Here is a 13,084-nt window from a genome sequence, read left to right on the forward strand (position 1 = left end):
AGCCTAATTAGGCATTGAATGAGTTTTTCCCTGTACAAGTGGGTGCATCTACAAACATAATGGCACGTAGTACTGTTGCATTATATGACAAAGTTCGGAACCAGAAAGAATCTACTGAACTAAAGTTTTCTTCTTTTGTACTAATTTGGACGAGCTAAATTACACAACACCACACAGCAATGATTACTACGAACTGCATTTGTATATTGATCAGACTGAAATCGGGCATAGATTACCCTAGAATTAGCAATTTTGAAAGCATACATACAATGTCACTATTAAAATTGGAAAAACACTAATACACTTAGGTTTAATATAGAACTTAACTTTGCTGTTCAAATCTGATCAGTACACTTCAAAATGTGAAAGAATGGGCAAGAGAATGGGGGGGCCCTGAAACTGTTATGGGCGTTATACTGAAACTAGTAAGTCCTGAAGGTAAATTAACACTCAAAATTATCAATCTATGGATTACTACTCTTTTGCTTTAATTCTGAATTAATTAGTTATCATTCTTTCTATCTCAAATTAATTAAATAACATTGCTAGCTCAACTCAAAATTTATCTTTCAATTTAATCACACTGTTGTTCTTTACTAACATTTGCGTTAACACACCTAACTTTAAACTTCTTTATAACATAGATTGGTCTGCAGATAATTTAATGCTAACTTTAAACTTTCAATTCGGGATACTTGGGTTGCACAATATGTGGTAAGGACCCTGTCTAGGTCAATGATAAGGACAAGTAATGGTTAAGGCAATTCTGGTAAAAGTCACGTTATTATTGAACAGTTAGAACAGTTTCGACACTGGTCCACACAGATACACTTCTAAAGATGAAATAAATGTTTGACCTGTGCACGTCGGTGCGGCGGATGGCGGGCAGCGAGATAGCGGGTAGCACAGCACACATACAAGCACGGCTAAGGCTCTCACTGCATCGGCACTTTCCTTCTTCTTAGCGTCGTAATCTTTCCAATTTTGTGCCTAAGAATATAGCCATGCCAAGTAGTCGTCGGAATCGGCCCATCCGAGGCTCAATGGAATCCACTTTTCCTAGATAGCCTCCTCGGTACAGTACATGTTCCTCTGACCGATGCCCAACTCCGACTGTGTTACTGAGCCCGTTGTGCCGAACCGCGCCAGTGTGCGTTTTCCCGCGCTCGCCTGCATCCACCTTTTCCCGCTCCCCTACAGGTAGGGTATTCACCACAGGTTTTCTACTACACATATTCTAATGCATTACCTACGTATGGACCAAGTGTTTAAATTACAATTTTCACATTTTACAATAGTTTTAACATTAAATACACTTTCCTTTGGTTATTACATTGCTTGAAATCTAACACAAATAATAACATTCATTTTTAAAAGTTGCTTACAGTTTCTTTAACATGACACGAAAAGGAAAAGAAATTCAAAACATTACTTATATTACTTTACATAAATTCAAAAAGAAAAATTTATCTAAATTCATAAGGAAAAAAAATTATAAGTATAGTTGTTATTGTTGCACATGCCCCTGTTTCCAGAAAATTTTCTTAAGTCCAAATTTTATGGGAACACTAAATTTAACAATTATACACTGGTTCTGAATCTTTACGTAAATGTTCAAGAAGATTTACACTACATATATCCTTCCACTTACTGTATATAGGTTCATACTTTCTCAATACATCAAGACCAATTTCTCGTTATTTACATAAGTGCCTTTTGCACAGTCCAACTTCCCATCATAACATTACTAAAATAGCAATTTAATCATTTTTTCCCAAATTTTTCCAAGAAATAATTCAAAATTATGGAATACAAACATTTAACTACAAAAACAAATGCATATTTCGTATACACTATAATATAATTTGTCGCTGCTTGCTTTGAATAGCAGTCCATTTCCTAACTTACTAAACAAAACACACACAAAATTTTTCAGAAATTTATCTACACATATTTGCTGCCTATTATGCGGATTTGGGCAGTCCTTTTCACTCATATTGTCACATCCTCTGTATCACATTTACAATTTTCCATCGACTATTTATCTGCCCTCATTGGTATTTGGCAGTCCTTCATATTATGGTTCATACACTGCCCATTTTCATTTTTGACAGTTCCATCTTTTATTTGGCTGATAGCATTTATCCTTTCTTTTCAGTCCTTTCCTCCATACATTTTTACAGTTACAGAACAACTGGTAATCTGAAACTCACACAACTACATTAGCAAACTTTCAATGGTATACAAACATTTACAAAGATTAGTTACATTTCAAATAACTTGGGTTCAGCATAAGATATAGCACAGTTACTCGTTCCTAGGGAACATACAGTTTCAGGTCCACAATATTTCTAACACCTAAAGGTCTTTTGGATTTTGGGTAGATCAGGTAGTAAGCATTATCGTGTGGAATATTCTGTATTATATATGGTCCATTATAAACATATTTAAATTTTGAAATTTCATGGTTTAGTTCACTAGACTTTTCGTGGGTTTTTAAAAGAACATAATCACCAATTTTAAATTTTGAAACTTTTAGATTTTTATCGTGTCTTCTAGATCTAGATTCGGCTTTTTGCTTTGCCCTTTTTATTACCAATTCTTTCTTTTGATTCAATCCCATACTTGTACAAGGTGGAAACTCTAATTTTTCTTCAATTAAACTTTTACTACTTCTGCCTAACAAAATTTCTTCCGGTGGGAACCCTGTAGTTTCACGATGTAAAGTGTTCATGACATTCTCAAAATCCGATATAAATCTGCCCCAGGCTCTAATTCAACCAAACAAGAATTCACTTTCAGATAACACTGAGTTACAGTAACAATAAAGTCATGCATAATATTAACAATATATACTAATACAGCATCCTGCCCCCTAGTCTCTTCATTAACAAGGCAGTCTTTTATAGTTCATAAAACAGTCACTTAAGTCTGGTGGCTTCTTAGGCTTCTGGAGTTCAAAGTCTTTGCTTACTTGAACTCTTCGCAAAATAAACACAGAGTCGTCAGGTGGCTCTTTCTTTCTTTGTTCTGTTTCAACGTCTGGATTTTGTTTTGATACCTCGTCATCGTTAGGTACAATATCGTACTTAACTGCATCCCCTTTGATTTTACTGATTTTCTCATACCCTCTTTCAGTAAAAGTATATTCACTTTCTTTTACACCTAAAAATATATCTTCACTAGAGTCATCACTACTCTCTTCCTCAGCACCAGATTCATTTAAGTACGCTACTTTTGCACAATAGGGAATGTTAGTATATTTAATTTTGTCTGTATTTGCGTATCTTTCATCATCTGAACTCTCGTCGGAATCCGACCATTCTGGATCGCTATCAGGTTCTAACATAAATGTTTTTCTGAGACAGGCACTAAGTTTTTCCTCGCTATTGTCATCAGGCTTGGATTTTAATTTAATCTCCTCTTTTGGCAAAACGGTCTCATCATCAGCTTTATTTACCTCTACTGTGACTTCATATTCAGTGTAATCCTCGTGGACTTTAATTACTTTCAGGTAATCACCTGCCCCTTCTCTACGGTGGCTCTCGGTAGCAGCTTGTACTATTGGCGGATTGTTAGCAGAAGTTATTTCTTCGTCAATGCTTAGGATTTCATCCTCCAACTCCTTCCTATCATTAACCTTCCTTTTATCGGCAGCACGCGTACTTTTCGCGGCGCTATTTATTCTCCCCTCTTCAAATTTGGGCCACGTCACTTTATTGACGCCCCTATCATTTCTCTTTCCACCATCTAATTTCGTCGCCTCATACTCCTTCTTAAAATCCTCCCACTCACATTGCTTTAGGCCCTTGTACAGATCGTCGATCTGCACACGCCAATCCGTTAGCTCTGCTAATTCATTATCGCCCTTTACCTCATTGCAAACACTGCTAATCGCACCTCTCTGTGTACTTACAGTCTCATTTATTGTTTCCTTTGCCACGGAATTATCACTCGTAAAATTTTCATTATCTCTTACGGCTACGTTCGCACCTACTGCTGCCGTATTGCTAGCGGCTTTTCTCTGAACAGATGTTCCGCTAGGCTGGGCCGTTGCCCTCTGATGCTCCACTCGCCTGTTAACCTGTAGTATTCGGTGCGGCACAGATGACTCATGCTGGCTCGCACCTGACGCATGTCTCGCCATAACACGTTGCGTCGTTTCACGCCTGTCTCTAACCTGTCTCATTACATTGCGGTCGGTCCGGTATCTTTTCTTAAATCGGGGCCAGTATGTATTGTCCGCTTCCGTTTGGCCCGCAACGTTCGCGGAAATTAGTTTCCCGCGTCGTTATTATTTTGCGCGGTGTACTCTCGACCGCGTCCTGTATAATTTCCTCTGTCTCTTCCTCTGCCTCTTCCTCTCTGTATTACATTGACGCGAAATCCATCGCCGTCATTTCTTTCGTCATTGTGTCGGGTATTACGGTTGCCAAAATTTTGATAATTGGCACGATTTTCGCGCCAATGATCCTCGTCTTCGACTCTTTCGAGAAATGCTTGGAAGCTGCGATGATTGCTTCCTACATACCTCTTTGAATCTTCTGGGAGCTTTTTATACAGTTCCCAGATAATTTCTGAATCTGATATTCGTCCTCTTAAATGTGTCAATTTCCGGTACCAATGCTCACAGAAATCTTTCAAAGAATTTCTGCCCCTGTTATCATGCTGTTTGGACATGATAAACTCGCGCCATAAATGGTCCTGCGTTTGTTCAGACCAATATTCTTCCGTAAATCTTTGCCTGAATTCTTCGAATGTCATTCGTTCGGTATTTAAATTGATTCCCCGGCGCTTAGCGTCACCTGCTAAGGCGCTAATTACTACATTTATCTTTTCCTGATCAGACAAGTGCTCAGGAAATACTCTCTCGCAATTTTTGATGAAATCTAATGGTTGCCACCCGTTATGTTTCTTGGCTGGATCGAAACGTTCCTCGCCTTCTAATAGCTTCGTAATTGGTGTGCCATTACAGACAACACCAGGCCTATCTTTTATTTTGCTCTCCAGATCGAAAATTCTGCCTTGAATTTCCGTAGTATTTTGTTCACAATTTTGAATACATCCGGTTACTATTTCACCTAAATCTCTTCCAGTGTCCGAAACTACCTTTTTCAATTGTGATATTCCGTGTTGACATTCGTTTACGATCTCAGTTTTAAGACCGAAAACTCTTTCGTCTACCTTAGTTACAACCAGAGGTTCTACTTTCTCTTGGATGTTGAGAATTTCAACATCGAATCTACTGTTAATGTTACCAATTTCCTCCTGCATAGTATCCATATTTTTGTTAATAGTATCAATTTCAAACTTCAGAGTATTTACCACAGAACTTAAATTTCCCACTTTTTGTTCTACCTGCTCTATTTGTTTACTAATTCTAATTCCTTGATATTTGACCTGTGCTTTTATTTGATCAACGTGTGTTCTGAGTTGATGGCTCTGTGTTTTAAGTTGCTCGTCAACGTGTGTTTTGAGCTGATTAACCTGATTGCCGACTTGTTTTTGAAGTTGCTCTTTCTGCCTGGCAATTTGTTTGGTTAATTGTTCAAATAAGTCGTTCATGCTTAAAATTTTTACACTGTTTTGTCCTACGAAATCGGTATGTTCCGATTCTACTTCAGAAATTTCTTTCGGTTCTTTCTTTATCTGCGGTGAATCAAATATGTCAGTGGATTCGTTCACGTACCCACTATCCTCTACAAAGTCACCCTCTTCTTCCTGTTTTGTCCCTTGCTGTGTTCGAGACGATCTCGACATTTCAATCTGTTCGTTGACGTGTTCATGGTATTGTATGTACGCCAATTGTCTTCCGCTAACGCCATCTGTTATCTGGCGGCGTAAACTCCTGCTACTGCCAGCCGCATTCTCCATTTCGCTCGGCACATCTACCCCGTCTACGTTCCTGTCCATATTGAATGCCAATTACACCACACTATTACACTTGACTCACACTGCAGTTTATTTTACTGAACTTTACTGCTATTCGTGCCACTGAACATCCACTGTTCGGTATTTACGTTAGTTTATAACCGACAATAACTGGATGTCCTGTCACCGGGAAACCACTTGTAACACTACCGTCCTGTCGGACGTGCGTTAACTCTACAAAGCCTGTACTGTAATAAGTTCACGGGCTTCACCTTGTAAACAAGGATTTAGTACATAAATTGACCGCGTGTACCTAATGGAAGCAATTCGGACTTATATTCATTCAGTAACTACAGTGATACGTCAAGCAAATGTAAAGTATAATTACGCGTTCGCATGGACAAGAAGTTCACACAGTAGATACTACCAAAGATTAATAATTCGTGCAACAGGGACATGACAAAGCAATTTGACCTACTACTGTCAGCAGAAAACTGGTCTACCATAAAACCAACAAACAGGAATCTTGCAAAGCTTTCAAGACTGGAAATAGGGAAATGGACCGATTTGATGAGTGATAAAATTTATGAACATCACAAAATTCCATGTGCCTTTTCTTTCAAATGCGCGAGAGTGTGTGAAAGTTCAAGTTCAAAGTACTTCTTGAAGATCAAAGGAAGATGTACAGAATGCGGAGCCACCTTCGAAGGGATTCCACTGGAGAAGCCAAAAAAGGACAACGATATTATTCTAAACTGCAGACTTTCAAACTTTTCAGACGATAGTAATCACCTGAAAAGAAGACAAATTCGTGGCACGAGAAGACAACACGTAGCTGCAAAATTGGTTGATAACAGGATGCTCAAATGGTTCAAATGGCTCTGAGCACTATGCGACTTAACTTCGGAGGTCATTAGTCACCTAGAACTTAGAACTAATTAAACCTAACTAACCTAAGGACATCACAGACATCCATGCCCGAGGCAGGATTCTAACCTGCGACCGTAGCGGTCACTCGGTTCCAGACTGTAGCGCCTAGAACCGCACGACCACCCCGGCCGGCTGATAACAGGATGCCTGCAGCTCTTTGGCGAAATGATGAAGCGAAAGATATGCCTTTTGGAGACATGATTCCTCCATATTTACCAAATGCTGATGTCTTGAGAAAGGCTAAAGAAGAGGAAAGCGACAAACGATTTGGTATAACAACTAGTAAGCCTGTTGATAAACTGCAAATCGCAAAACATACAATCCATCGGGACGAAATCCACGCAATCGGATTGGACCCATTCTTCTGTACATATTGGCTGAAAGATCAAAGTCAGTTACACAAATATTGTCATTAAATCAACGGCAATGTATACGATTCAGTAGTTGCTACAGGTAGCGTTGCATTTGCAGCTATTTCACGATTTGGGGATCTGTCACACAGGGCTGACTGTGTGGAAATTAAGTCAAAGTACATATACCTGTATCAGTACATGTCCATCCGCGAAGTAAACGTCACTACTAAAGATCCAAATATCGTCAATCGATCATCAATCAGTTACCCAATTTATCAGATAATATTCTCTAGACATGCCGCATCATTCTTGTCATTTTTCTTTACGGAAATCGTCAGATCTGGAGCTCCCAGACCAAAAATCATGGTAACTAAATTTGGTAAGGCTTTGTTGGTTGCCCTTTCTAGTGCAATAGCCAATTGCTCAGACTTAACAGATTATTTGAATAGGTGTTATAGTCATATTGTTTTGCATGAAAGAATAATTCTACCCTCGTGTTGTTTGAGAATAGATTTAAACCATTTTACGGTCATGATTTCGAGGTGGAAATGCTTCTCAGGAGGTAAATTACAAATCAAACAACTTTATCTTCGAGTTTTGGCCCATATCTATATATGATGACAAATTTTCGTGATATTGAAAGTACTTTGCGTTCACTTTTGGTTGTAGCATTGAGTGAACATCTTCGTATAGATGAGTGCGGTCAAGAAAATTCATTAATGGAACATCAACGCCACCTTGATAACATTATCAGAGGTGGTCCACGTCATTCATATATTTACGAAAAGAAAGATGATGCAAAGAAAACTGATGATGTTGAAAACAATAATGACTGTCTTTTGGAATCAATTTTGAACTCTAAGGAATCTACTGCAAACGCGTGGATTGATAGGGCAAAACGTATCTAAAATGAAGCTGAAGTTATCGCCAATCAGACTTAGGATGACAATCTCTTTGATGTGAATCGGTACAACTTTCCTAATGTTGCAGAGATGCTGAAAGAGCTGATATACTATATACCACTGTGGACAGCTGTGATGTATCCTTCTTTCCATATTCCTTTATCTATTCGTTCGTCAGCAGCGATTGAAGGACAGTTTTCAAAATTAGAGACAATGGGATTTGACAAGCTCCTTTACGAGTAGAGAAATTCATTTTTCAACATTTGAAGTGGCTGCGTGAGGAAACAAAACTGATAACGCCACTTATGATGGAGAAACAAGATTCAAAGCAAGCTGTGAAGCACAAACCAACTGAAGCACCACTGCCTTACCATGAAGAAGAAGACTGGAGACGAAGAAGTAAGAAGCTGAAGATAACAAACCTCAAAAGCAATCTTCTACTCGATAATTCTGAGAACACAATGAAAAATACCTTACAAAGTGAGACCCAACACGAGGATGGTAATGAGACAGAGTTAAACAAAATTTTGAATAGTTTTGGCTCTGGCTCTGAGCACTATGGGACTTAACATCTATGATCATCAGTCCCCTAGAACTTAGAACTACTTAAACCTAACTAACCTAAGGACATCACACAACACCCAGTCATCACGAGGCAGAGAAAACCCTGACCCCGCCAGGAATCGAACCCGGGAACCCGGGCGTGGGAAGCGAGAACGCTACCGCACGACCACGAGCTGCGGACAAAAATAGTTTTGAATACAGATTTTCTCCTAGGCCTAGTTCGAGTTCACTTGTTATGTATGCGGAGAACAACAGTATCTCAGTCAAGAGTGATGGTGTGTGTTTTCAGTGCTCGTCAGATGGTATTTTACTGTCGAGTTTGGACTCTAAAGAGATATTTAATTCCACAAAAGACTATCGCGAATCATACTTCACCAAGGATGTCATTGAAATTTCATCCTGTGGTTCGAAAACAGAAGAAAACCGAGAGACCTATAACAATAAAATGGAGGAGCGTGCAATGCTGAAAAAACTTCAAAATGGAATCATTGTCACATCGAGCATGCAAACTAAGAGCAAGAAAACTACATAGATGATTGTCCAAACTGGAATTCCACTAAGAAATACATAGACATTAATTTGCCACTTTACTCAAATGGAACGTCAAGCAAATTCAAATCTGCTACCTACAACTTGAAGGGAACGTGCGGTTTCGATTCCTTGATGACATTGTTCATGCAAGTAGTATCACTCAGCGATGATTTCAAAAGTACGATTCAAATGGTGAGCCATCCATTTCTGGAGCTGGCTTTGGATGTTTTGGACAAAAATATAAACTCCCAGCATCTTAAGCAGAAATTTGATATTTTATATCTGATTCTGTTCCTAAAAAAGGTGTAATCTCTCGAAAAATATTGTCTCTGTATGCAGAGTCCAATGTTCGGGAATTATGCGACACAATATTAAAAGATATCCCGATTTGCAACAAAAAATATTGTGTCTGACGTGCCTAAATTCACGCTATGTGAAACTACATTATATTTCCGTTGATACGTCTGTGCTTTTCAGACTTCATGCAAGAGGCTGTAGATGCAACAAATGAGTATCATAGACTATCATAAAATGCAAGAAATGTAAAGGAGAAGCAGTCGAAGAAAATAAATTCGGATTCTACTTGATGATCCATACTGCTATAACAACCTGTCCACTAACTGAAGATCAGTATCCTCCGAATCAAACGAAGAAATGTGTGTTTCAAACGATCACGAAAGAAATCGTAGTCAACAATCAAGTGTACACTCTCGTTGGTGTCATTCATTATAATAGCTCCATCACACACTACACGACATAAGCCTTTGATGGAACCTACTGGAAGCAGTACGATGACTTGTATAACGATGTACAGAGAGTTTCAAAATAAACGATAATTTCTCCACACCTGTTCATGTGTGTTAAGACAGGAAAATTTTCAAATGGCAGCTACAAGACTGACGAGACGAAACAAGTAGTTCCTACATAGGAACTTTGTTTTATAAAGTAAGCAGCTGCTAGAACTTTATATCTAAATATTATAGATACATCTCTCATGTTAATTCTTAGTATCTCTGTTTCTGGAACCACAGCCATATTGTTTTACTTACTAGAATATAAGCATTTTATGCCGTAAATTTCACGTATATATGTTTTGTACCTATTTACCTTAGTTGCCTCACATCTCATAAATTCTATGCTCATTTATTACTGAATCCCCCACATATGTATTTCCTTCTGTGTTTTAGTGTAGCCTGAAGAAGAGCTGTCAAGGGGACCTGTACATCACAGCCTGTAGTTTTTACTGGTACTTTGAAATTTAATAATGCAAGACTGACAATAGATTCAAGAATGAAACTTTTATCAAATAATTTGTACATTGTGAGCTCTAGGTGAAAAAAATTGTAAATCTGTGGAATACATTGTGCAATGAATATTGATGTTTTACTTACATACTGAATTACATATAATGTTATTTTAGGTTCAATGTATTTATACGCTATTCCAAATATAAGATAAAAACAAATTTTATTCTTTGAATTATTACCTTGTTGAAACAGTAAACCAATAATATTTACCAGTCTCATGTTCTGAGTATCAAAAGAAAATGTATCTTAAGAGTAAATTTTTCCTCCTAATAATTTAAGAACATAATATGACATACTCCAGCTTAAAATATGTAATCCATTGTTGAATAATGTGGTTCAGTGCGTAGGCAAGCACTATATTGTTATTCATCCTTAACTTTGTTTATGTAGCTTTAATAGTGGATGAGATAGTGGTAACAATATCTCTGTATGCAAAACACATTTATTATAAAAACTGAAACTAATGATTTGTATGTCATTTTCTTCTCAATAATAAGAAATGAAGAGAAAAAGACCAAGGGACACAAAATATGAATCCGGTAATCTGGAAATCCGGATTAGTGAAGGGCAAATAAACGAGGTTCTTGTTCACAAGTTTCGAACTCCTTATTAACGTGAATACTGTATCACCTCAACATAATAACACCTCTATCAGTAATGTGCTGAATTAGAATTTTAACATACTACTTAGTTCGTTTGTACAATATATTCATTTAAATATACTTACATTTCTATACATTGTAAAGACATTTGACTCTCGCTGTAGTGTAACTCATCAAACTTCCACACTTCCTTTCTAACTAGAACAAATGTTTGCAACAATATTAACGATAGCAACTTCAAATTTATTCTTTACAAACAGCACATGTATTTTTGTATCCTAGAGTCTGGTGATGTTGCCACTACCTTTCATCCATGAGGGTCCTGGGCATATTTTTAGCTGTTAGTGGGTCCTGGATGTCATGAGAGCTCAAAAAAATTACTGTTTTACGTAATAAAATTCTTCTGGTTCTTCCTTATTCTAAAAATATACACTTCATGTACAGTACATCGTCATTCTAGTTCTTAAACGTCATTTTGTTTAATTTAGGCGCAGCAGTTTCCGTAGAAACTAGTTTATGTAGTATCTTTGAAGAACCTGTCGACTGTCGTATGTCCAGGAAAAATGTTTACATGGCGTAAAACAAAATCAGAATGCGTTTCAACAGTTGCATTTGGGAACACTTGCCGAAATCTGTTTTTGTTGGCGTTTCAGCTTTTCACATTGGTGGAATGGATGTCATAATATGTCTTAATGATGGAGTAAAAAGCAGATTAAAATCAACGAGCAGAACAGACATCAAAACTAGGAACAACATGAAAACTGTGGTGGTATAAGCGGACAGGCAACTTGTCGCGGAAATTGAAAAAACTGCTGAAAGCATGAAACAGGAGGCCAGAATAACAAAGAAAAGAAGTAAAGCTAAAGAAAATGAAAAGGACACGAATATATGTAGTGGGTGGGGTACATAGGCTTCTTATCACTAGGCTGGTAATTTAGTTCCGAGTGATTAAGGAGCTCAGCGTGTGTGAATGACATTGTTTCTCAAGTATTGTACATTAATATAACGGTGTATTGGGGCCCATCAAGTAAGTTGCATAGTAACCACGCCAACAGCACTCCCACCACAGCTCATTGTACCTCTGGTGAGCTTCTCGACAGGTGTGGCACCATCTGGTTAGTGGCGCGTGTGAATGTATCCGCTCTCTCGGCCATCTGTTTGTTTTTCACTGACGAACCTTCTCTTTCTGAATCATCTAAGCGTGCATATCCGACACTTCCACCTACGGTTACTACAGTCAGTGTTAAGAAGCTGTACCGGCATTTGTACATTGCTGAACATTTAGACTTTTTGTATTTAGTAGAATATATATCCGGATTTTCGGTAATCCGGATTACATCCGGTACCACCTAGTCCGGATAAAAGAGCTTCTTGTGTACTGCACTGCACATTGGAACATTGTTTATGTCTCACATAATTCCAAAATAAAAGTGAGAATTCACGATCCGTCCTCATAGCTGTACTTCCGGCAGTACTTCATCTCCTGCGTTCCAAACTTAACAGAAGTTCTTCTTCTTCTTCTTCAGTAGCTCTACAGCCTTTGGTGAGCCTTGGCTTCTTCAACAATCTTCCTCCACACTTCTCGGTTATTTGCTGCTCTTTTCCACCCCCGGACACCCATATTGCTGATATCCATTATTACCTCATCGATCCATCTTCTTCTAGGTCTCCCTTTTCGCCTAACTGAATGGATCATACCTTTCATCATTTTCTTTGGAATTCTATCCTCTGCCATTCTCTCCAAGTGTCCTAGCCATCGTATTCGCTGTGATTTCACAAATTTTACTATCTCCCTGCCTTGTATTAACTCTTGTAATTCGGCATTGTAGCGTATTCTCCAGCCTTCTTCCTCCCTTATTGGCCCATAGATTTTGCGTAGTATTTTCCGCTCAATGCTTCTTAGAGCATTTTTATCTTGTTCTGTCAACGTCCATACCTCTGAGCCGTATGTGATAACTGGGCGGACTAGGGAATTATATATTAGCAGTTTAGTCTTTCTTGTAACAAGGCTATTTTTGAAGAGC

The sequence above is a fragment of the Schistocerca cancellata genome, chromosome 4 (genome assembly GCF_023864275.1).
Source record: "Schistocerca cancellata isolate TAMUIC-IGC-003103 chromosome 4, iqSchCanc2.1, whole genome shotgun sequence".
Lineage (NCBI taxonomy): Eukaryota > Metazoa > Arthropoda > Insecta > Orthoptera > Acrididae > Schistocerca > Schistocerca cancellata.